This window comes from Ochotona princeps, chromosome X (assembly GCF_030435755.1).
Source record: "Ochotona princeps isolate mOchPri1 chromosome X, mOchPri1.hap1, whole genome shotgun sequence".
Lineage (NCBI taxonomy): Eukaryota > Metazoa > Chordata > Mammalia > Lagomorpha > Ochotonidae > Ochotona > Ochotona princeps.
In genome coordinates, this window is record NC_080865.1 from 16,576,231 (window position 1) to 16,601,927 (window position 25,697).

Below are 25,697 nucleotides of genomic sequence, written 5' to 3' on the forward strand. Positions count from 1 at the left end.
TTACAGAATTATATTTAAATTCACATAGGACAGTATTTACATTTTTAATTTACAGTTTTGAAATTAGAAGCAAAGAGCAGCTTAAGTTTTACAACAAAGAAATGCATACAACACAAAAACAGAGTTAAGAGCAAAAATAAAACTATTCCTTCTGGATACAATATGTGGAAATGTGTCAGGGAGCTACGTCTTCTTAATCTGTCGAAATCATCAAAATATGGATGATCTAGTGTCATTTTGCAAGAAATCCATTTGGCAGGATCGTAGACTCACATTTTGAAACCAAATTCAAGCCATTTTCATCCAAACTCTTGAAATGGGCTGCTAAGCTTCTGTGGTTTCCACTTTGGAAATGTATTCTCATATTCCTATAAAGGTTCCACTTTCAGCCATACTTCAGTATGGGAGAGTCTAGGGCTCCGAAAATACTGAACAGCTGATCAATGTATGCATCTCCTTGGCAAAGTGGTTCCTTGGCTGCTCCTTCTGCGAATAGGGTGCCTATACTCCAGACGTCAGCTGGAGTTGAATACCAAGCTGACCCCAACAGTACTTCTGGAGATCTACACCACAGTGCTACTACCTCATGCGTGTACACTCTAATAAGATATTCCAAAAGACCTGGCAAGGCCAAAATTAGCCCTTCTCATCAAGTAATAGATTTTGAGGTTTTAAATCTCTGTTCAGAACTCTTGTGGAGTGATAAAACACAATCCCCTCTAGGATCTGGTACAAGCCATCTTAACAAGTGAAAGATCCATAAATTGATCAGGAGGAATTGAGTCCATGTACTTCTTAAGATTCTTGAAAAGAAATTCAAACATGAGATATAACCTGGAATTCTGCATAAGCACATCCTGAAGAGTGACCATTTTTGGATGCCCATGTTCTTTCAATAAAGAAACTTACCAATTGCAATACAAGCAACCCCTTCCTCTTCTCTTTCTAGTCTGATTTTCTTCATAGTTAGCACTTGGCCTGTAGTTTTATGTCTGCCCTTATACACAATTCCATTTTTATCCAATTTTATCAATTTTGGTATAGTCTTCCATTGTTAATGGTATGGTAGATCCTGGCTTACTATCTCTGCCATGCCAGATACCAAATTCTTCTCTCAACTCAGCTTTAAGCCCTGAGACTAGCTTAGTCTCAGAGCCAGCTTTGAAAGTAAGAGTCCGTATTTCTAAATTTATGTACAACCACGTTTGCTTCTTCCTCCTTTCCAACTGTCAAATCTTGGTTTCGTGTCTCCTTTCACATATTCAAGACTAACCATCCCACTTTTTCTCTCAATCCCACTCCCAAGAGTTCCCCCTCACCACTCAGTTATTAATACCCAGTACGTATTTTCAGATACGACTAGCTGCTCACATACTACCTCCCCGCTCCACCCCGGTTTCTTAAGTGGGTCTTTGGCAGGCAGCCATCCTAAAGGTGGTCCTCATTTGGAGCCAACAGATGGAAAAATAAAGGGAGGCTGTCATAGGAGGCCAGCAGGTGGTATACATTGCTTCTGCTGTCATCATATCAACCAGAACTCAATCACATGATCACACCAAAGAAGAATTGGAATCATAGTCCATGTGCCCAAGAAGCTGAAAATGCTTTTAGTGATTCCTACCAAACTCTTCCCCAGTGGTTAAGCCCAAGAGTTTTAGAGTCAGAAAGACCATGGTTTAAATCTCAAGTCTGCAACAACTGATGGTGAGCCGGTCTCGGGGCTTAAAGAGATTAAGCTGGAACACTGGTAAGAATCTCATAATCTCAACGGGGTTGAATATGTATGTGTTCCTAGGCAATGGTAACTACAGACTGTGCATATGTAGCTAATGTTGTAAAGCTCGGAAAGATACAATATTTAAAGACAAGAGGGAACTATTTTTCATTTTCTTCTAAAATGTGGAAAGGAAGTAGAAAATTCTGACAAGGTCCTAGTCTCTCAAAAAACTGACAATTAAGCTAGATCTTTAAAAATTATTTTTTAAGATCTGACTGTCGGGCCTGGTGGCGTGGCCTAGCAGCTAAAGTCCTCGCCTTGAACGCCCCGGGATCCCACATGGGCGCCGGTTCTAATCCCGGCAGCTCCACTTCCCATCCAGCTCCCTGCTTGTGGCCTGGGAAAGCAGTCGAGGACGGCCCAAGGCTTTGGGACCCTGCACCCGCGTGGGAGACCTGGAAGAGGCTCCTGGTTCCCGGCTTTGGATCGGCACGCACCGGCCCATTGCGGCTCACTTGGAGAGTGAATCATCGGACAGAAGATCTTCTCTGTCTCTCCTCCTCTCTGTATATCCGGCTTTCCAAATGGCCCAATAAAAAAAAAAGATCTTAAAAAAAAAAAAAAAAAAAAGAAATCTGACTGTCACAATTCTCCAACCTTGGTTGTATGTTTGAATCAGAGAACTTTTCAAAAATCCTGATGCCTAGGTCTTATTCAAAGCCAATTAAATGAGAACCACAGAAGGTGAAACCCAAGTATCAGTAGACCTTAAGCACTCCAGGTGATGGCCAAATACACCCAAGGTGGAGAATCACTTTAAAGGACTGAACATTCACATCATAATTTTGCTTTTCAATTAAAGTGGACAATAAACAGAATCACTTCATACTTATAACCAGACACAATCATTCAATTTCTTCTTAATCCTTTAGGTTCCAGCAACTATTTTTAGGCAATTTCTCTTAGGTCAGAGAACAGTACTAACTAAAATCTATTTCTAAGTGATCTTACTTTGCTACTAAGACTCTACTAACAGAAGTCAACAGGTATTAGTCCAAAAGCAGATACACCTTTCCACTGCTAACATAATCTAGTAACCTAAAAATTTCAATACTATGGGATACTACTCATCCAGTAAAAAGAATGAAATTCTACCATTTGCAACAAAATGGATCCAACTAGAGATTATTATGCTCAGTGAAATAAGCCAATTCCAATGGGCCCGGCACAATAGCATAGTGGTTAAAGTCCTCGCATTGAACGCGCCAGGGTCCCATGTGGTCACAGCTTCTAATCCCAGCTGCCCCGCTTCCCATCCAGCTCCCTGCTTGTGGCCTGGGAAAGCAGTCGAGGACGACCCAGGGCCTTGGGACCCGGCACCCGTGTGGAAGACTCGGAGGAGCTCCTGGCTCCTGGCTTCAGATTGGCTTAGCTCTGGGCATTGAGGTCACTTGGGGAGTGAAACATCAGACAGAAGATCTTCCTCTCTGTCTCTCCTCCTCTCTGTATATCTGACTTTCTAATAAAAATAAATAAATCTTTAAAAAAAAATAAGCCAATCCCAAAAGGACAAATATCATATGTTCTCTCTGATATAAGGCAACCTTCGTGCAAAATAAAAGCTCAATAGATCTATACGTAAACACGCATATACATATAGTCATCTGAAGGAACTATATAGTACAGACTCTCACAACGAGATGTAAAGATACAATGTACCGTGGGGTGAGGGTGTGGGGAGGGGCGAGGGGGGGAATCCCAGTGCATAGAAAATGTATCACATAATGCAATGTAATTAATTTTTTTTAAAAATGAAATGCAATAAAAATATGTTTTAAAAAAAAAAGATACAATGTAGTATGCATCTCTACTTCCAAATCAAAGATGGACTCCCAATGAAACTTAAATATATCCTGGCAATAGGATGCTGGACTCTGCCAGTGTCCATAGCTATAATGTCAAGGTACACCTAAATAACAGAATGATTGACTTGTGACTGTTTTTGAAGGACTACACTACTATAATAATATAGGGGAAATCAGTGGAGAGGGGGATAAGAAGGAAAGGGCAGAGGTGAAATCTCAGAGCCCATGGAAAAGTATCATAAAATTAAAAAAATAAAATATAAATACATAAATACAGTCAAGTTTCCCTTACATAGCTCAATACATCATGCATATGGTTTTAAGTCTCAAGAGATGTGAATGGTTAGAATCCATCTACTCCAGTTGCTTTGCCTGATGCATTTTTGTAACTTGATGTTTAAAATAACAGCATTTTGGTGGCCAGGGTTCATAACTTACTAGGTAGAAAACTAATGCTGAGAGGGAAATTATGGCTAATAAATTATTAGACTGTAAACTGTTGCCTGCACCCAACTGTTTCATCTTTATAAATGACTACAATGCACAGTTTTGAAACCCCAAAGCTCATAGAGCTGCTTGCCAAGAGAACAAAAATCCATGCAAGCTGGCTGTGTGACCTTGGGTCTGTTTTTTAGCCTCACAATAAGCCCAGTAGAGAACAAAGTAGTTTGTGTATCAGTACTAACATATTTATTTCTTCTTACGACTCTGTGAGAAGCATGAGGAAAAGCAAGACAAACAGAAAAAAAAAAGGCATGAAGAAATATCTAGAATCTAACTGGCAGAGAAAGAAGAAAGGAGAAAGAACTTAAGGCAGAGTGCAACTATAGGCAGAACTGTCTCTTGTGTTTCACTTTAAGGGAGCACCAGTTAGTCTAGTTTGAAGATGCATTGAGAATTTAACGTAGAGTAGGTGGTAGGACATAGGCCAGATGACCAGGAGTGTCTGTTATTTGCAGGATATACAGGATATTTAAATCTTGAGATGGGCTAAGGTCACCATGGGAGAGAATAGAGCCATAGACTGACATCTGGGTCTCACCCTAAACGAAGATACAGGGGAACAATAGGAAGAAATAGGAAAGAAGGCTGAGAAAAAACAAGTAATCATGTAAGCCGAAAAATAAGAGAATGAGATATTTTGAAAGCCAAATCAAAGGAAAATATCAGAATGTATAATAAGAGCTTTGACATTTTCAGCGACTGGAGCCAAATGCTTTTCTTGTTTTGTTGGAAGAAGCAAAGTTTACCAGATAACATTAACTTCAATGGCTTCTGTCATCACAACCACAAAAGTCAAGATTCTCAGAAACCCAGGTAACACAAGTGTGAGTAAACACAAGTGTGAGTAAATAAAACTGACAAGGATCACACTACAGGACTTACAAAGTGCCATCTCATATGGGCTCTCCACAATCTCCCTGGGAAGTGAAGAGAATTAACTTCAACTGTGATGATTAAAAAAAAAAAGGCAACACAAAATTACAATTCCTTTTAGATTTAATGCCAAGCATCTAAGTTATAGAAAAGCCAGACAAAGACTTGGATCTTCTGACTCCAGATGTTTGAGCCTGTCATCCATACTATGTGACTTGTTGGGAAATGAGGAGGAAATCTGCCTCTTCGCAGCCTCAGAAGGCAGAAGGAAGCACACAAGTAGTATGTGCATACCGCTTTGTAGATCACACTATCACATGATCACCAACAGGGAAAGGGGAAAGAACCAAGTTTGAACAAGTCCTAGAAACCAAAATTAGACACAGGAATGAGAGCTAAGCCTATTTTTCTTTGTCTCACCACAGCCGTAGTTTAAATTTTTATAGGGGAATTGCCAACATGTAATCAATCCCTCAAAGTTTCCAAATAAGACCCAGCCCTAGTCAAGATAATCAGATACCATTCCCAGCCCAAGCCAAATCTATGTCGTTTTATTTAAAGCAAGAGTAATACCATTTTTTCTCACTCTTTCTGTCCAGGAAAATTTAAGAAAGCATTGGTCTTAGAGCTAAACAGAAACAATGTCACGTTGTTTGAAAGAGCTAATTTCAAGACCAATAATCAATATACTTTGGTCTGGCCATGGTCTGGTAACCTGAGATTTTTTCCCGACTTCCTACAGGAATCAAAAAGCAGAATGATTCACATTAAACCTGTTATTTGTGACTTTATAAATTAATTTAGGTATTTGTGTACTAGCAGCTACCCCCAAAAAAGGATATCAACTGATAAAGGCAGGCATTGGCCCCTGTGATAGTGATGCCAGTCCAGATGCCCATATCCCACACTGGAGTGCCCGAGATCAAGTACCAGTTATTTTCTCTATACCAGCTCTGCTAATGTGCACCCTGGGAAGCAAGCACAATGACACACGTGCTTGGGTCTCTGCCACTCTTTTTGCAGACCTAGATTGAGTTCCCAGCTCCTAGATTTGGCCCAGCCAGTCCCAGGCACTGCAAGCATTTGGGAAGTGCGCCAGTCGATGGGAGCTCTCTGTCTGTCTGCCTCTCCCACTCAGATGGCTCAGTGACTAAATCATCACCTTGCACGTGCTGGCATCCCATTTGGGCACAGGTTCGTGTTGCAGCAGCTCCATTTCCCATTCAACTCCCTACTTGTGGCCTGGGAAAGTAGTAGAGGATGGCCCAAAGCTTTAGGACCCTGCATCTGCATGGGAGACCCAGAAGAAGCTCCTGACTTTGGGTCAGCTCAGCTCTGGCCATTATGGCTACTTGGGAAGTGAACCATCAGATGGAAGATCTTTTCTCTCCTTTTGTGTATGTATCTGCCTTTCCAATCAAATAAGTCTTTAAATGAGAGAGAAGTATATTTCATTAAAGTTAAAAAGACTACTAATGACCAAGTAACCAAATACATGCAGTCATTTCCAAAGTTCATAGGAGAGACAGAGACAGAAGTTTCCATCCACTGGTTTTCTCTCTCTGGCCTGAGTTAGGCCAGGCTGGTCCAGGAGCCAGTGACTCAGTTTAGATTTTCTCTATGAGTGGCAGGGGCCCAACCATGTAAGCCATTATCTGCTCTCTCCTGGTGTGCACATTTGCGGGAAACTAGAACCAGGACTGGTGCCAAAACTCAAATACAAGCACCACGATATGAGATATAAACATCCTGGCTGGCAGTTTAACCACTAGGTCAGACATCCAACCCAAATAATCTTAACTTTCTTCCTTTAAGATTTATTAATGTATGTATCCATAGGCAGAGTTACAGAAAGAGAGACAGAGTCAGAGAGAGATCACTTGTCAAATGGCAACAGCTAGAAGTGGCCAGGCTGAAGGCAGGAGAGTAGAATTCCACCTGAGTCTCCCATGTGGGTGGCAGAGGCCCACGCATATGGGCAATTTTCCACTGCTTTCCCTGGTGCACCTGGAGGGAACTGGATTAGATGGGTGCAATAGATGGGTTTTGAATCAACACCCATATGGGATGCTGACAACAAAGATGGCGGCTTTACCCACTGCACCATTGGGCCAGCCCCCATCTTATCTTTCAATTCAATTTTACAGTAATTTAGCTGCATGTCCTGGTATTTGCTGAGAATCACTGTGTCAAACACAGTTTTATAAAAATAGAGATTATCCTCAAAAGTAAAACATAAGATGCTGCCAGTGAAATTTTATGTTCTAAGGGTAAATTAAAGTGCCTAGAAATCTTTTTAAACTTATGCTACCCTTGCTGATGATATCTAGTTCCCACATCTTGAGCCTTCTTACTTAAGATGTGGCTGCTTTAGAAAGGGTGTTTAGCTTTTGTCGAAGCTGTTGCAGGCAGGAGTTTCTGAGTTTAAGTCCCAATTCCAGCTTAACCCAGCTTCCTGTCAGTGACTGGAAGAGACAGCAGTGATGGCTCAAGAAATTGAGTTTTTGTCGCCAACATGGGAGACCCACGCGGTGTTCCCAGCACCTGTAATCTGCTCACAATATAGCCCCCAACAAAATAGGCATTTCTGGAATGTACTAGACTAGAAGGCAAGAGAATACACAATGGCCAGGCCATGTCTTAGTTAGCATTGAAAACCTGCCCCACATCCTTCAAAGTCTACACTACAGACAGAGGGAAGGATGTCTGTCTGTGATAAACAGGTTTTTGGAAATCACCTCAGCATGCCTCCCTTTGTATCACAACCCACAGACACTACTGACCAATGACCACCCTCCCCGCCCCCACCCCCTGCAATGCCACACAACCAGGATCTGTCCCCAGTGGCTGCTGAAGCCCCTGGGCCTAGAACCAAAGCTTTCAAAGGATTACATGATAGAACAATGTATGCCCCTTAAACTGTTAAACTTACCAAGCAACAAAATTAACTTCAGGACTCTTTGGGTAATGTCATGGCACCACTGTAGGACTGAGCCCTCCTCGCTGCTCCTCCCTCATGCTCAGACAATGAAGCAAGCGATTCCAAGGGGGCAATTATACTGCAACAATCCTGATCCAACTAAATGCCATGGGTCAAGGGCACCCACCCTTCCAGCGGTCCATTCTTTATTATCTCACAGACAAAAAACTCAGTAGAAGGAAGTCTGTCTGCTGACAGCCTAGGGGCTTTCTGAACTTCACTCATCCCCCGGAAATGCACGAGTCAGGTTCACTGTTCTATCTAAGGAGGAACAGCACTGGGTGGCCAAGAGTTTCTGGCAACTAAATGTCTGCAAGAAATTAAGTGTAAAATGTTTGTCAACTTAATCGGTTTTGATTTCCCCAAACATGCTTATGGAGTTGTCTGCATTCCCGATTATTTACAATTTATGCTTCCTGCTCAGCCAGTCTGTGCCATCCAGCAGCCCTCAGCAAGGGCCTGATTCTCTCTGTACCCCTTCCTCCTCTACCTGCACTAGAAACTTTCAAGGTCCATTCTTCCTGCATTGCAAACTCTTTCCTCACTCTATTCCTTCATTCCATTTCTCTAACAGGAGCCCGCAGAGAGTGAAGATAGAAGATAAAGATGAGTCTGTCTCATGTCCATTCTTCCCCTCTCTCCATTACTCCCCACCATCAAGACAACTTTTTGTTATAGAGCTGGTTAAATGAATGGGTGTCTCTCACATCATGAAGGCTAATTTCTTTAAATGAGGGGAGATACTTGCAGGGGAAAAAAAAAGTCTATTCCAGCAAAGGGAGCATGCAAGCAGTGTTCCTCAAAATATGACTCCAGGCCTTCCTGCTTGATGCAAGCTTTTGGAGTCTGTGGAAATCGTAGGTTTTGAATCGTAACCTCAGACCTACCAAACCAGTATCCCTGGGCTGTCCACAGTCTGCAACTCAAAGAACAACTCCATATTGTCTACACAGACCACATCCCTCCAGGTTATCAGCTTCCAAGCTCTGGCAGCCTGGCAGCTATGTTTACAATGTTTTAAGCTCTAAGTGAATTAAGAAACAGAAAAATCCCAAGTTCTCTGGTTGTTTTTGATTTCCCTTCCCACTCTTTGGGGTTGGGCAGTGGCAGGGGGAGGTATTAGGCTTGCCTCTGTTTGCAATCCAATTCCTTGCATCAATAGAAATGGATGCTGTTGGACTCTCACCCTTACAACATCTGCCAGTTCCTTCTCCTGAGAGAAACAGGCTATGAGAGACCTGTTCGCTTTTACCTGCTCATGATTTTCCCATTTTTTTTTCTGCATATTATCTTCTAAATTCCCTGTGTTGAAAAGGTGAGTCCTTAACACTACTGAGTGGGCAAACCAGGATGCTAAGGCAGGGTCAACAAGACAATGTTTACAGCCAGGAATGCTCCTTGCCAATCAAGTTCACTTGGAATATAGTCACACTCACTATCCATGGCTGCTCAGGAGTCACAATTGAGGAGCTTGGAAAAGACATTATGCCCTACAAAACTGAAAATATTTACAGTCAGGTCCTTTACCAAAATAAAATAAAATTAAAATTAAAATAAAATAAAATAAAATAAAATAAAATCATGCTGCCCCTGCTCAAGGGACTAGCTTTACAAGATCTTTATTACCAAGCAAATCTTTCAGAGTCACTGAAAGGCAACCATGGCCACAGGACCAGGAGCTCTGCCATCCTATGGAAATCTCAGTAGATGCACTGACACAAGGTTTGCCCAGGCACTCAAAGGTGACAGGAAGTTGGTAGGGTCTCATGGAAACCAAGCAGAGTGATTTTCAAGAAAAGTACATTTTGTAGCAAGAGTGGTTCAACTCAGTAAGTGAGGGAGATGTCTTCCTGCATTCATTCATTCCGCAGGCATGGGTGGAGATTCTACTACCATTTACAACATGCAAAGGGTTCCCCACAGACGAATGGGGCAGGAGCTTTGCCCTATAAACACAAGCCAGCACATCATGAACAGCCACTCTGGGGTAGCAATTAAGACACAGCCTCTGGGGATGGACACTCTGCTTTTAAAGCCCAACTTCTCTGCTTTTAAAGCCCAACTTCTCCACCTACGAACTGTTTAATCCCAAGTTCACTAAACTCACTATGCCTCGAGGTCCTCATCTGTAAAGTGGGGCTATTAACATAAGGCAGCTCTCCCTGTATGTTCTGCATCTGTAAATTCAGTCAATCAGAGCTAGAAGTTGTTAGGGGGGGAAACCTGCATCCCTACTAAATGTGTATCAACGTATTTTCTGGTCATTATTTCTGAAAAAATACAATAACATGATTACTTACATAGCATTTACAGTATATTATGCATTATAAGTAATCTAGAGATGGCTTAACATGTCCATGAGGATGAGCTTAGGTTGAATGTAAACACTATGCAATTTTGGGTAAGTGGCTCAAGCACTTGCAGATTTTTGTATCTCTAGGGGATTCTGAAACCAGTCTCATGCAACAACGGAGACACATCGTGAGTACCTCCCTTTTAAGGATGCAGTGAGACAACAAAGATTAATCCATGTAAAACTAATAGAATGAGGCTAACAGGTACCAAGCATTGTCAGTTAGAAGATGGCCATGATTAGATCCCTCAAATATACACCCGTTGCCATACAAGGCCTCTCACATGTCATCTCACTAAACCTTACAATAACCACACAAGCTGTGAATTATTCCAATATGAACATGCAGAAACAGGTCAAATGGCTTTTCTAAGAATGCAAAATCAAGATTCGCAAATACAGGTACGTCCCCAGCCTTGTGACGTCCAAAGTAATGGTGACTTCAACATCCCCGGTCTACATTCACAATCTCTTCTAAATTTCTCTAGAATATCAAATCTAATATTGTAGTGATGTGAGTCACTTAAATACTTTTCTTTGGGTTAGAATGGGAAAGATGGGATTCCCATGCTCAGAAAAGAAAAAGTTAAAATATAAGGTCAACGATTTTATTTTTTTTTTTCAAACAAAATACTCACAGCATATGTTCCCCATCATTTTCTCCCAGAGGTAAAAGGTCTAGTTAAATTTGACAGCCAATACAGTAAAAGCAGTTTATAGAGTGTCCCTATAATGTTCTTTTAGAACTTGAGTGAACATCAAAAAAGCCCCAAATGTGTATTTTAAGGCAGCTGAAATTGGTCTAGCATTCACTTAATCCCTTTAAATGAAGAGTTCTCTCTATAGAGACTAAGCATAATTTGCCTTAAAATACCATATCAAAATGCTCAAGGGTTCACAGGCAGTGGCAGATTGATATTTGCATTTTTAAGACAACTTATTCTCAGCCATTTATAAGCATTTTACATGACATTCTTCTAGATAAAGGGCTAGCATAGTTATAGCACTACAACATAAACACAATCTTATTCTGAACAATTAAGCAGCCATGCTTAAAAAGCTCACTGAAGCAGAAATCTGTCAAAAGAAAGATAACACTCTGAACATTCAGAATCAAAGGGTCCATCACTCACCAATCTTCCTAATACTATTAAATTAAAATCCATCCAGTCCATATTAAAAGCTACGGACAGACCTTCACCACTAAATAAAAATACATGAATAATTTAGGCAGAAAAATCTGGCTTGACAAAGGTTTGCAAAGCATAATAATTAATAAAAATTCTAAAGCACCCATTTATGGCTGAATTCATTTTGCAAATCCATGACTTCACATGGTCACAGAAAAAAAAATGCAAATCCCTCAATAGGAAAATGAGATGCTGATGCTCATGACATTGAATGAGTAATGAGTTATCTATTCCTGTTGATTATATAGAAAAAGAAGTCCATTATAACAGCCTCACTTTTAAAACATATATTCTACTACTGGGTGGGCCAGGAAACCACGCATGCTTTGTTCTCCAGATAGTACCCAGTGCCCATGAATGACCTTCAGCCACATATTAAGCTATCAGGCAGGGGAGGGCCCCTGCAGCTGGAGAGAGCAGGTGCCTCTCACACTCTGTGGGTTCCCCATTTGCCCTTTAAAGCCCAATCCAGGGCTCTCAACTCAATACATATCAGAACAGTTTTCTCCTTCAAAGTCCAATGAATACATAAAGATCCTGATAGGATCTGCAGGCCTTGTTTCAAATCACCTGTGGGTATAAGGAAGGAGCTGGACTTCTGAATAACCTTCCCTGGGTTTCAAATCCCAGCTCTCGGCCTGCTTTCAGATCCTAGCACTGCCACTTTCTAGGAGCCATAGGTGCACCACTTAATCTGAGTTTGTATTTTGTCTTTTTTAACAAAAAGATAACATCCATCGCTACTTGCATCTTCTACACATGCAAAAGGCTGAACAGAACTGCGTACAAAGGTATTCACAAGTGCTCAGAAGCCTTCAGCTCTGAGCAGGCAAAATGTACTAGATTTAATAATATGAAAAAGTTCCAGCTCCCAGGTTAAGTTGGTAGGCTGAACATATGCATCTAATTCTACTCTCATAAAACCACACTAAGACCACATAAAGGGTTGTTTTTAAAGACAAAGCCAGGAGAACAGAGTGGAGGGATTTGGAAGCTGCAAACCAGATGCATGAGTGGCAACCAAATCAGCAAGCAAGAGAGGCAAAAAATAATCTCAAGCCAGCAGGGAGGAAAGTGGAAAGTGAGCAGCAGGTTCCTCCAGAACTGAGGATGAAGAGAATGTCAAAAAGTGCAAGGGATAGAAAGCAGGTTCCCTGGGAGGCTGCCAGGCAGCTTCCATTCCACTGAGGGATTGCTTTCTCTCACTCAGAACACAAGGCCATCTGGCCTGGGGGACACTCATGCCCTTAGTCTTCTGTTGCACACAGGTGCAGTACAAGGCACCCTGAATGCAGACACACACCTCCCACTCACACAAAGCTCTCCCCAGACCTCCCCTTGCAGCATGAGCCAGAAAAGATTCTGCATGACAGCTCAGCAGCTCAGGGTAAAAGAGATACCACTAGTGATACTGGGGATGCCCTAGAAATGCCCGACTCAGATCACCCTAGAGAGAAGTGGATTCCACAAGCTCCACCCACCCCCTTAGAGCTCCACAGCAGCTTCCTAGTTCCCCAGCAACCAAGGATTACCAGACATCTGAAAAAAAATAATAAAAAGACTCTAGAAAGCAGACCAGGTTAAAACATGCAAACAAAAGAGCAATGTAGAAGGGACAGAGACCACGTCGCTAGCAGAAACACCAACTAGACGGATATGTTTTGGAGACATTCGTCGAGAGAATATTCATCCATGGAGTATGAAACTGATTATTAAAAAGAAACAGAATTACAAAGCCCCCCAAAATTGGGGGATTAAAAAAAATCGGAGAAAATCAAAAGCAATGGAAGTGTTAGAGGATATCTTTCCCAAAGTAGAACAAACACAGTGTAACTGAGGAGGGAAAATCATCCAACTGCGACAGAGATACTGGCCCTGAATGTTAGTCACGGGATGGAAAGACGAAACTGGAGAAAAGAAGTCATTCAAGAAAACTTTCCCAAACTGAAATAATTGAAGCATCAACTGAAATGATATTCAGTAAATCATGGGGCATCTGGTACAGTGGATGAAAACAGACACATGTCTCGTCCCATTAACGTGACATTTCAAATCCTTAGGGACAAGACGACTTCCTGGCAGAGAGCAAAAGAAGCCTATCAAGAATCAGATTGGTCCTCCTACTCGGCAGCCACAGAAGACATAGGAGCATCACAACAAAGTGACACTTTTCCCTTAGAACTGTCATTTTTCAGGATTCCACTCTCAATCCCTATCAACTATGATGACAGAACAGACACTCTGAGACATAACAAGGTTTCAAAACCACATTTCCTCGTTGGGGACTCAACAGAATTACTGGAGAATGCACTCAAACCAAAGAAGCCAACAAAGAGGAAGACATAACAAAAAAGGAGGAACCCAGGACAGAATCCAGGCAAGTGCTGGGCAAGAGTGAACGATGGTAGCCCTTAAAAGCCATGTGCCCCAACAGCAGCACAGCCAGTTCACGCTGGAACAATATGACTCAAGAAGGGCACACTGAGGATGGTCACTGTAATGTGCCTGTCGTCGCCTAATTGGAAACAACAGCCTGAGAAGCTAGGCCCACATTTGTCTGTTTTGCTTTTCCTGAACATAGGCTCCTGTGCATGGTCCTGCCCTTCTTGGCCTTCTGGGTCAGGATGGGACTCTCATTTCTCTCAGCAGCTTTGTGCTTTGACCTGTTCCTTACGGTGAAGCACAGGAAATGCAGGACAACCCATGCTTCCGGAAACACTCCCACTGGCCACTCAGCACTCAGCTCTGCACCACGCTGATGGATGTCTGCACCACACTGATGGATCGTGGGAAACTCACTTTTTCCATGATTGACTTATATTATAGCCTTGCCCACCAACCTCCCCGCAATAAGTTAGGCTTCTCCCAGATTGGCTTAGCTTATCCTCTCTAAGGAGTTTTACCCAAGCGAAGCAGTCGTTTTCCTTACACAGCTGGATTTGTGCTTGCTGCCCCCAGTTCTCCATAATGCACAGCAATTCGTTACTCATCGATTAACGAGATGCTAAAACAAAAACCAATAAAGTGAGTAACACAACCCAGGATAATGGTTACCTCTGGAGAAAAGGATGGGGATGATGCGACTAGGGAACGGCACGCACAGTGCGCCTTCAGGAACTGTTACTATGTTAGATGGCAGGGCAGGCACAGGAATGTTCAACATTTCTTCTGTCTTCAGACCAGAGAGGGTATACCTAAGAAGCCGTTGAACTTGACTGGACAATAAGATGCTGGACTCTGTGTTTGGTATACGCTTGCAATGGGGGAATCTCAACTGAACTTGAGCTGTGGTTATGCAACAAGGTGGAGGAATCCACCATGGTGGGAGGGTTTGGGGAGTGGTGGGAGAACCCAAGTATCTATGTAACTGTGTCACATAATACAATGTAATTAATGAAGTTAAATAATAAATAATTAAATAAAAAAAACATTTCTTCTAATGCATCTAGATTGACTCAATATTCCTTTGTATTTAGCATATATTTTGCAGTTTGAAAAATGATTTGGGTCAGGGCTTCTGTGACAAATGGTACAGGCATCAGAATCATTTGTCTCTGCCTCTGTTGCCCCCACCCCCATCCCAAATGGCAAGCAGACACAATCTGCTCTCATCATTGAGACCCTTTTATGTGCCCAAGACAGCAGTCACAGAGAAAGCAATTCTAGCAGGCAAGCACTTTATGGCACGCACAAACAGAAACAGGACCTCTGCAATTAGCTCTCATGCTCAGCCTTAATGAGAAACGCCCCAGTGCTCTTCAACCAGTGGGATTCCTGAAAGTTGACAGGCTTCCAAGAAAAAGCAAAGTATCTGCTCAGAGTAGCATGCTCTCACCGAAGCCCCAAACAAGATAAGTCTTGTCTGAACAACGTGGAAAGTCCAAAATAAACACCCCAAACAACAGGTGCACTTTGCCAGCAGGATTCAGATGAAGCAGCAGAAATGTTAGCCATTAACTACAGGTCCATGTTTGGCCAGTTTTCTTAAATGCTGCATATGTTATGCTCATACCACCATGATTAAAAGTCACTTTTCCTGAAAAACATTTTGCTACTCAATTTCACTAAGTAGATCCAACAGAAAATATTCTTTTCAAATTTGCAGAGGCTCAATATTTCCCTTCTGTGGCCAGAGACAGAAAACAAATCAAAACAAAACAAAGTACCCACAGAAGGCTGAGGAAGCCAGCCCAAGCCTCACACCATGCAACCATGTGCACATGAAATGGACTGCCCCCCCTACTGCCAATGCCTCTCATAAGAGTCAACTCTAAGTACAGATATGGAGAACCATTGATTTAACTGTCTCATGACATTCACCTGAATAATGAAGTGAAACAGCTGGCTGAAGTTATAATAACGAAAGATTCACATTCTGACTTTCCTAAACTACAGTCAGAACTAGCATCTTTCAAAGCACTAACATCAAAGTGGGGATGCAAATCCATATTGTAGGCAACACAGCTAAGTGATTAAAGGTCCAGAATCTTGAAACTCAAGCACCTGTGTCTGACAATTGTACCGTTCATTGGCCAAGTGATCTTAAACTACTTATAAAACTTCCTTGTGCCTCAGTTTGCTTATCTGTGAAAGGAGCTAATATGAACACTCACAACTCACAAGATGGATGAAACTAGTTGATATGTACAGATTGCTTGTAACAGTGTCGGTGACATAGAACACGCCTTATTAAAAGTGTGTGTTAAGGGATGGACATTTGGTCCAACAGTCAGATACCATTTGAAACACCCTATCCTATATTGGAATGCTTACGACTGCTTTTGACTGTAGCTTCATTCTAATGTGCATCCTTGGGGGCGAGCCAGTGATGACTTGAGTATGTGAGCCCTTGCTACTGGCCCAACCCTGGCAGTTGTGGGCATTTGGGAATGGAACCAGCAGACCAAAAAAATCTCTTTCTCTCTGTTTTTCAAATACAAAGATTGTGACTTAAGATTAATTTATTGGGGGGGGCTCGGCAGCGTGGCCTAGTGGCTAAGGTCCTCGCCTTGATCCCATATGGTTGCTGGTTCTAATCCCGGCAGCTCCACTTCCTCTCTGTCTCTCCTCCTCTCAGTATATCTGACTTTGTAATAAAAATAAAATAAATCTTTAAAAAAAAGATTAATTTATTGGACAGAAAGGCAGAGAAAGAGCAACAAAAAGAAAGAGATCTTCCAACTGCTGCTTCACTTCCCAAATGGCTGCATCAGCTAGGGCTGGATCAAGCCAAAGCTAGTAGCCTATAATTCCTTTTGAGTTTTCTGCATGGGCATCAGAGACTCAAGCACTGGGACCATCTTCTGCAGCCTTCCCAGGTGCTTTACATGGACCTGGGTCAGAAGCAAAGCAGCCATGACTTCAATATGGGGCACTGACATCACAGGTAGTGGCTTAGCTGCTGGCCCACAGTGCCAGCCTCCAATACATAAATCTTAGGTTAAACTTTCAAGGCAATGTTTGTTAAGTAAATTATCAATTTTCAGGCCTGTAAAGCACCAAAGCGAGCCCATAAAACAACTGTCAACTATGATAATCAAATTACTGAAAATCAAATAAAACTTTCTTTGGAACACCAACTGCCCATCTTGGGAAAGGAAGCCACTGACACTGTTTTCACTACCTCATATTTTCTAAAAAGACTTATTTATTTTTATTTGAGGCAGATTTATAGAAAGAAGAAGAGAGAGAGATCTTCCATCTGCTGGTTCACTCCCTAAATGGCTGTAATGGCCAGAGCTGAGCCAATCTGAAGCCAGGAGCCAGGAACTTCTTCCAGGTCTGCCAATGCTACAGGGTCCCAAGGACTTGAACCAGCCTTTGCTGTTTTCCCAAGCCATAAGCAGAAAGTTGGATGGGAAGTGAACCAGCCAGGACATGAACCAGTGCCTATATGGGACCAGCACTGCAGGCTGAGGATTGGTGTACTGTACCACCCATGTTGCCACACTACCTAATCTTTTTCAAATGGACCCTTACCCAGCTCTGGCAAAAGCCACATTTTTGAGATACAAAGGGAAATTTAACATAATATGGCAACATTTTTTTTTTTTTTTGCTGTGCCCAACCTCCTCTTTCCAATATTCTAGACCTCCGTGACCTTCTTCACCTGGTGTCAGTCCTGTACGTGCAGGAATTGGCAAGAGTACTTCAGAATGTCAACTTTTGATTTTCAAAAAGCATGTCACTAACTTCCTCCAAAGATAAAGGGTTCTCTGGTAAGAAACACAGGACCTGTACTTTTTCTTTTTTTTAAGCTGTATACTAAACACTACTCACAGAAATCCGTTAATTCTGAATGCTATTTAAAACAGGAGATCAAATCTGAATGCAGTGTTAAACCGCATGTGTGAACAGATATTTGGCTGCATGAGTTTTTCTACTGAATATTTATATACTAGTATTCGAGGAAAGATATTTTCATACATATAGCTCCTAAGCTACAGGAAGCCTCAGTCTCACACTGTCTTCCACTAATAGAACGGGTTCACCATTGAGGCAGTGTGAAAATGCAGCAGAAAGGCTGTGTAAAGAAAGTCCCGAATGATATTGACGAGCAACCCTTCAGATGCATTCAACTTCCTGATGCTTTCATTCAAAGAGCAACATTTAGGGGCGGGCCTTATGACATGGAGGGTGAAGCTGCCATGGCACCCTATTTGGGTGCTGGTTCAAATCCTAGCTGCTTCACTTTCACTTCAGCAATGGGGTAAGCAGCAGAACATGATCCAAATGCTTGGGTGCCTACGACTCACGTAAGAGACTGAAAAGAAGCTCCTGAATCCTGGTTTCAGCCTGGCCTGGCCTGGTGCGGCCCAGCCCATCCCCAGCCAATTGCAGCCATATGTGGAATGAACCAGTAGATAAAAGATTCTCTTTCTCTCTCTTTCTCTCTCTCTCTCTCTCTCTCCCTCCCTCTTTCCCTTTTTCCCTCTCTCCCCACCCTCCATCTCCCTTCCCTTTGTCTCTCTCTCTCTCTGTCTTTACCAGTATGTGTGTATCAAATTTCAAACTTTTCTTTCACATTTTGGAATATCTGCATGGACTTTGCCAGTTGAACATTCCTAATCTGAAAATCCAAAATTGTCCATAATCCAAGTTCTACCATAACACTCAAAAAACCATTAGGCTTTGGGCACCAGATTTTCCAGCAAGGCACACTCAACGTGTAGTATAGAGCAGGAATTCACACACAGTGAGGGTATGACTGTTTGTATTCCATGAAACCTGAGAGAGAGAAAACTGGTTATCCTAAGTGACACATCTAAATAAAACTAGACTATTTTTCCCTGCTTCAAGATCCACAATGTTATATTTGTAGGTCTCTGGGTTATCTTTCATTCCGAACTGCCTTTTAATTCTCACATCATTACTCTGGGAGAAATTCTGGCAGCTAATACAGAGTGGCCCAATGCAGTGTCTAGGGCATTAAAAAAGCATTTAATTTAAACTCTTTTTTGCAAATCATTGGATCCATGAAATTTCATCATACATGGGGGTTCTGGTATGTCAACTGCATGCAAATCACATCTAATAAGCTGAAGTATAAACTTCTATATCAGCTCTCAGAAAATTGGAGCAGCAAATGCTAGAATACTAACTTGATTGTGTATTAATCTAAAAGAAGGACTGGAATTCCTTATTTTCTCAGGCTGTCCTCCTCTGCAGTCACCCAAAGCCATGGAGAAGAGCTATGAAATGATAGCAGTTCTATCTCACGAATAAAGCTGGGTTGCCAAAATATCATTTTTAAATCACTGGTTTAAAATCTGGATGCATTTCCTCATGCAAACAATGTTAGAATTGGTCTTACATGTCGAATTGCAATCGGTTCACATTAAAACTCGCATTATAAAGGAATACCATCATTTAAAACTGCTGCCACTGGGGAAGGTGTTCAAGTTCCAATTTGTGGTGTATCTTCATAACGAGGCCCTGCTATGGGTGGGCCAGGGGTCACAGCAGTGGCTTCTGGCAAGGCGGGAAGGTTGGGAGGAATCTGCCTTTTGTTGTATTCATCACCACCAAATTACAAATCACTTACTTCTATGAACTTAGGATCCAGGATTCCAGGACTGAAATAGCACACTTAACAGTATCCCAGAAAACAACTATCCCAGAAAACTCTGACCTAATACCATGAAGAAGGGGGTATCTCCAAACTCTTCTGGGTACCAAAATATTGATATTTTACCTTGAATATTTTCCAACTCTCCCCCTACCTGATTTGGATGAGATCCTATCTCTCTGTTACTCTAATCTCCATTTGACACTGACTTCCTGGAAATTCTATTTTTAATTCCTTTTATAAAATGCTAGCTAAGTGTATATTAAGATATTAACATAACATAGTTAAAGAAACTCCATACCCTTAGCTGTTCCTCCCAAATACCCGCATAGTGCCCAATCCTAGGCAAACACTAATCTACTTTTTGATTCCATACATTTGCCTATTACAAGCAGTGTATGCAATGGAGTTATATAGTATGTGCTCTTTTGTGACTGACTTTTGCACTTAAAAATATGCTCTCCAAGGTGCATCAGCGTTATGGAATACATCAGTAGTTCGTGCCTTTTAATTCCTCCATAACATTGCATTGCTTGGAAGTGTTCAGTCATCAGTTGATGGGCATTTGTTTCTATTTTGTTGATTTAATGAATAATCCTACTAGGACCATTTATATGTAAGTGTTATTGTGGAAGTATGTCTTTGGTTCATATATATATATATATATATATATATATATACCTAAGAGCAGAAGTGCCAGATCACATGGTAACTGGTGAACTATTTAAGAGACTGTTACTCAATGTGTTCACTCAGTATATGTCACAGCCTATCATCCACATACAAGGATTCTAGTTCTCCACACTTTTCCAATGTATTATAAACATTCCATAGAATGGTAAATCAGAACACTGTAACTTGGACTTTTATGTCTCCAATGCCTAATGGAATAGAGCATGCTTTTAATGTGCTTATTGTCTCTCCTATATCTGCTTGGAGAAATGTCTCTTCAGATCCCTGGCCTGTTTTTAATTGAACTATTTACCTTCTTATTATTGACTTGCAACAATTCTTCATGTAAGTCTTGATACAAGTTCCTTTTCTTTTTTTTTTATTTGTTTTATTTTTATTACAAAGTCAGATGTACTGAGGAGAGATAGAGAGGAAGTGGAGCTGCCGGGATTAGAACCAGCAACCATATGGGATCAAGGCGAGGACCTTAGCCACTAGGCCACGCTGCCGAGCCCACAAGTTCCTTTTCAAACGCATAATTTGTAAAAAATGTCCCTGAGTTGTGGCATCTGTTTTTCTAATTATCACGCCGCATGCATCTTCATCACTAAATAGACACATCAGCCTGTCATCTTCCTGGTTCAAGTGTCTGAAGCCACCACACACAAGCTAGCCTTCCCGCTGTCTGGTCTCAATTCAGGATCCTGCCATTGCTCTTCCCAGAGCCTGGAAGACTTTGAGTGTATAACGTGTGCCCTCAGTCCTCAGCTTCAGAGACATTCGCTGCCTTCTTCCTTACAATTACAACTCCCCTCCTCAGTGCCCATTCCCACACAGGGCAGTTAGATTATGTAAGTACTCTGAAAATATCTCAGGATTTAGAAACTTGTGTTTGCTTTTCTTTCTTTGATTACTAGTGACATATGTTCCCTCAAATGCTCTCTGACAGGCATGTACATATTTAATATTTCTTCTTTTCTAAATGTCCCAGGAGTGATCTTTGCTGATTGTTCTGACATGTTTAACTTCCTTGTTCATTTTTAAGAACTATTACCCCTTTGTGTCTTACAAATAATTTTCTCAGTTCGTGTTATCCTTGTTTATTCTCCGTGCTTGCCATATCAGGGCTCTTCATGTTATGCAGTCTACTAATACTTACCATTGCCACTAGTACCTTCTCACAAAAGTGATTAGTCTAAAGTCACTCTTCATACACATGCCTTCACGTGAAAGTCCTATGCTTTCTTAATCAGAAGACACTCTTGTCACACCCGTGCACAAACTTGGTTTCCTTCCATTCTCAGCTCTCATCCCTTCTGCTTGCAACCACAGTGTGGTTTTGCATTGTACTCGGAGCATGTGGTAACTGGAAAGTCCCCACTGGGGGGAGATGATGATATTGACATCTCCAGTAAGTCACACCTTGCCAGATTCACGGCCTTTTGTAGCACCCCCTCCCACATAATGCTGCTCTCTTTGATATGACTAGCTTTGGCCTGTGGGATACTGGCGAATGTTGCATGAACAGGGGCCTGAAGAGAGCTTGTGCACGACATCGGAGAATTCTTCTACTTTGATATGGAAAAGCAACAGTTAGCCTCCTAGAGGAGGGAAAGATTGGGGGAAGCCATCATCCCTGCTGAGGCCCCAATGCATGCATGTGTACAGACAGTATTCAGTAGACAGGCCATCCCAGGGTAGGCTAGCACAGCCTGTGCACAGGCAAAACAATGGTTATTTTCAGCTGCTCAGATTCAGGGTGGAGTTTTTGCAACCGCAATAGCTAATAATTTGCTAAACAGTAATCATACCTTAGAATTCCACTGAATCAAGTGTGATGCAGCCAGCATACCTTCCAACAGACAGGGAAACAAATTTTAATTCTGGATTAGAGAGAAAATAGGCAGGATATACATTAGTGTGTATAGAGAGGCATTCACTGGTGGATAGTTTCTATCAGTTTCCATAATTACTATCTGCATTCATCGTTACTGATTGCGAATGAGCTTTATAAATTGGAATTGCTTTGGTAAAATAAAGTATAAGATACATTGGTAGAGTTTCTAAACTGGGCCTCTTCCCACAACTGCACGTGCCCCACTCAGACAAACATGCAGTCTGCCACGGTGCTGTCAGGTCAGTAAGTGACTTCATTCTGATTTAAGCTGTTTTATGTGATTAAAGTCCAAGTGAAGACAACCCATCTATATGATACGTACTTCCAGAAAGGAACGTATCTGTGTTCATTCCTGCATGCTAACATACTGTTCATCTCCAACGTCTGTGCCCATAGCAGAATAGCATGGTCCTCTTACTGACCCCTTTGCTCCAACGCTTAGGTGGGGGCGCCTAATGCAAAGGAAATGGCAGACCCCAGGCCCACTCACAAGACTTCTCACGGTCTATCATGAAGGGAAAGCCACACGGTTTCTCTAATGTTTGCGGAATGCGGGCTCCCTCCTTTGATTACAATGTTAATGAGGTCACACTATGACCCAAAATGAACCAATCAATATGTATCGAGAAGATGACAGAAACAAAAACGCTGCTACCACCACCTCAAAGCACTTTGTTCTAAAGCTGTGTTTCAATTCTATGCCCTGGGTATGTGATCTTGAAAGGGAAGTGCTGACATATCGCCCACTTCTCAGTGACAGCTCAAAGCTGCTCCCCTGCTAACTGGAAGAACAGAGCAGCACTCTGGCTTAGAAGAACCTACCCAAATTCAATCAGGCAATAAGTCTATGACACTTGTTAGCTCTGTAGGCAAGAGAAATGAGGCTTGAAAAATACAAAAACAAAGCTAAATTATACCCTCTCAAGCCTCCTATTTATAGGTCATCAAATTGCAAGATTCCACTCTTAGCTGGGCTAGACAGACGTGACAGAAACAGCATAATATCCCTCTGGAAGTGACAAACAGCTGGTGGGGCTTAGGCACTTCCCCTTGCAGATAGAAGAAAGAGAACAAAGGGCCAAGGAAGAGAAAAGCAGCCAGTAAGCATCAAGTAAGATGCTTTTCATCAAAAAAAATTAAAAAAAAAAAAAAAGAAAGAAAAGTAGGGGGTTGGACGGAAAACAAGATCAAGGGAAACTCAAGACCCTTTGTATACTCAGGAATTCCAGCTGGGTACATAGCTCACCCAAATGTCTGCCCTCTCCTGCTGTTACTAAAAATACATCCAACAGTTTTTGCCAGAAGGTCCACAGATCACCAGGGAGACAGGAAGACACTGATAACATAGATTTTTTTAATGAATTAGGAATTCAAGCAACACTTGATTCCTTTTCCCCGGCCTCTGCCAAGAGGGTAACTAGAGCTCCTGCCTACGGAGAGCTTTGAGTCGCAGATAGAATTGTGTCTGTTCACGACTGATACTGGGAATAGGCTGAACTCTAAAGTGCCTTAAAACGAGCTCATTGTGGAGGCAGACAATCTGGCAAGAAAATTAGAGAAGGCCGCCGCCAAAACAAACGTGCATTGTCTTCAGCAATTGCTACTAGAAAGAGATTGCAAAGATTCTAGCAAAAAGAAGAGAATGTAGGCCTGACAAGAAATGGAGTGTGCTTGGGAGTGTTGTTGGGAGGAACAAGGAACAAAATCATTTCCAAATAAAGGGTGTTTCTCGCAAAACTGGAGGGGCAACACTTTCTTTCCGTACCATGCAACACGGAAGAAAATAGGACGCATATTTTCCACACACAGTTGCTTTTCTATGAATAATGCCCTTTGCTTCCTTCCTGCCAAAAAAATGTAGGACAAGCTAATACAAGTGCCACAAAATGGGAATCCATTCAAGGTGATGGCAATTCAGCTCCACATTCACACTGCTCGATGGACTCAAGAGAGGTTGCAATTATTTTCAAGGTTTCATTGTGCCTATTATCTTGAGGTTCATCATTAATATTATATTTTATAGTTGATCATGTTGTCCCCCATCCTCACCTTTCACATGTGATGTTCTTAGATGGCCATTTGATTCACCTTTAAGAGAGGACAGAATGATGTGCAGGCTCCCTTTATATTTCCAAATAGATTTTTTTTTAATGTGGTGGGCAGGTGAAGGGAATTGGATAAGTTATATCAATCAAAATCCTTGATTCATGACCACTTCTCATAGCCTTATTGTCCGATTATTGTACTAACATGCACAAACACCCATGAACCTACCACCTAATGTGGAGACACGAATGTAGACAGTAACTTACATCCTCTGTGCAGCGGTTTCCATTCCTTCCACCTCCCTCATTTCAAGATTACCATTACCAAGATATATGGGTTAATCTTTGATTAACTCCTATCATGTGATCTGTAGAGACTCACAATATTAAGAAGGTTCATTCATACTGCTATGTATTGCAATAGTTCATTTCTGCGGGCCCGGCGGCGTGGCCTAGCGGCTAAAGTCCTCGCCTTGAACGCCCCGGGATCCCATATGGGTGCCGGTTCTAATCCCGGCAGCTCCACTTCCCATCCAGCTCCCTGCTTGTGGCCTGGGAAAGCAGTCGAGGACGGCCCAATGCATTGGGACACTGCACCCACGTGGGAGACCCGGAAGAGGTTCCAGGTTCCCGGCTTCGGATGGGCGCGCATTGGCCCGTTGCAGCTCACTTGGGGAGTGAATCATCGGACGGAAGATCTTCCTCTCTGTCTCTCCTCCTCTCTGTATATCTGGCTGTAATAAAATGAATAAATCTTTAAAAAAAAAATAGTTCATTTCTGCATTTGTACATTACTCATTGTGTGAAGCAGGGAAAGTAGAAATTTTAAAAATGTAGAGTATTAATGTTTTGTTGCATTAATTCATCTATATAATTCTTAATGCTACACTGAGCATTATTCTAAAACAACTGATCATATAAAACAAGTAGCTGCTGTTCTCATACCAGATTATTTCATCATTTTTTTCCAGGACTGAATGATCATTATGTATTCTATACTGGGTTTCCTTACAGAGTCGCTGGATGAGAACGGGTACACATCAGGATTGCTGATATGAAACTAGTGAGTTAAAACACTGTTGGACTAAACTTACACCAGGATCCTCAGTTGTTCATCACTTTCTTTGACACGGTGGTCAGACACAAGGCATTAATGACACTGAACTGAACGAGGCCATTACTTTCCCTCAAAGCCCTCGCTATCTAACGAAGGAGGAAAACAGTATACATAGTCTTTAAAACCTACAAGAATGTGGGGTATAGTAGCTAAAGTACTCATCTTGCACATGCCAGGATCCCATATGGGCGCAGATTTGTTTCCTGGCTGCTCCACTTCCCATCCAGCTCCCCGCCTGTGGTCTGGGAAAGCAGGCCCTGGAAAGCTCTAAGCCTTTGGACCTTGCACCCACATGGGAGACCTGGGAGGCTCCTGACTCGTGGCTCCTGGCTTCGGATTGGCTCAGCTCCAGGTGTTGTAACCACTTAGGGAGTAAATCAGTGGATGGAAGATCTTCCTCTCTGTCTCCTCCTCTC

General features: G+C 42.0%; 1 protein-coding gene and 1 pseudogene across 1 annotated transcript in view; both read right to left on the bottom strand.

Moving 5' to 3' along the window:
* Positions 1–25,697, bottom strand: part of TSPAN7 (tetraspanin 7) — a 111,712-nt gene that overhangs the window by 56,729 nt on the left and 29,286 nt on the right. The window lies entirely within an intron of this gene.
* Positions 45–1,052, bottom strand: LOC105941980 (cyclin-dependent kinase 1-like; annotated as a pseudogene).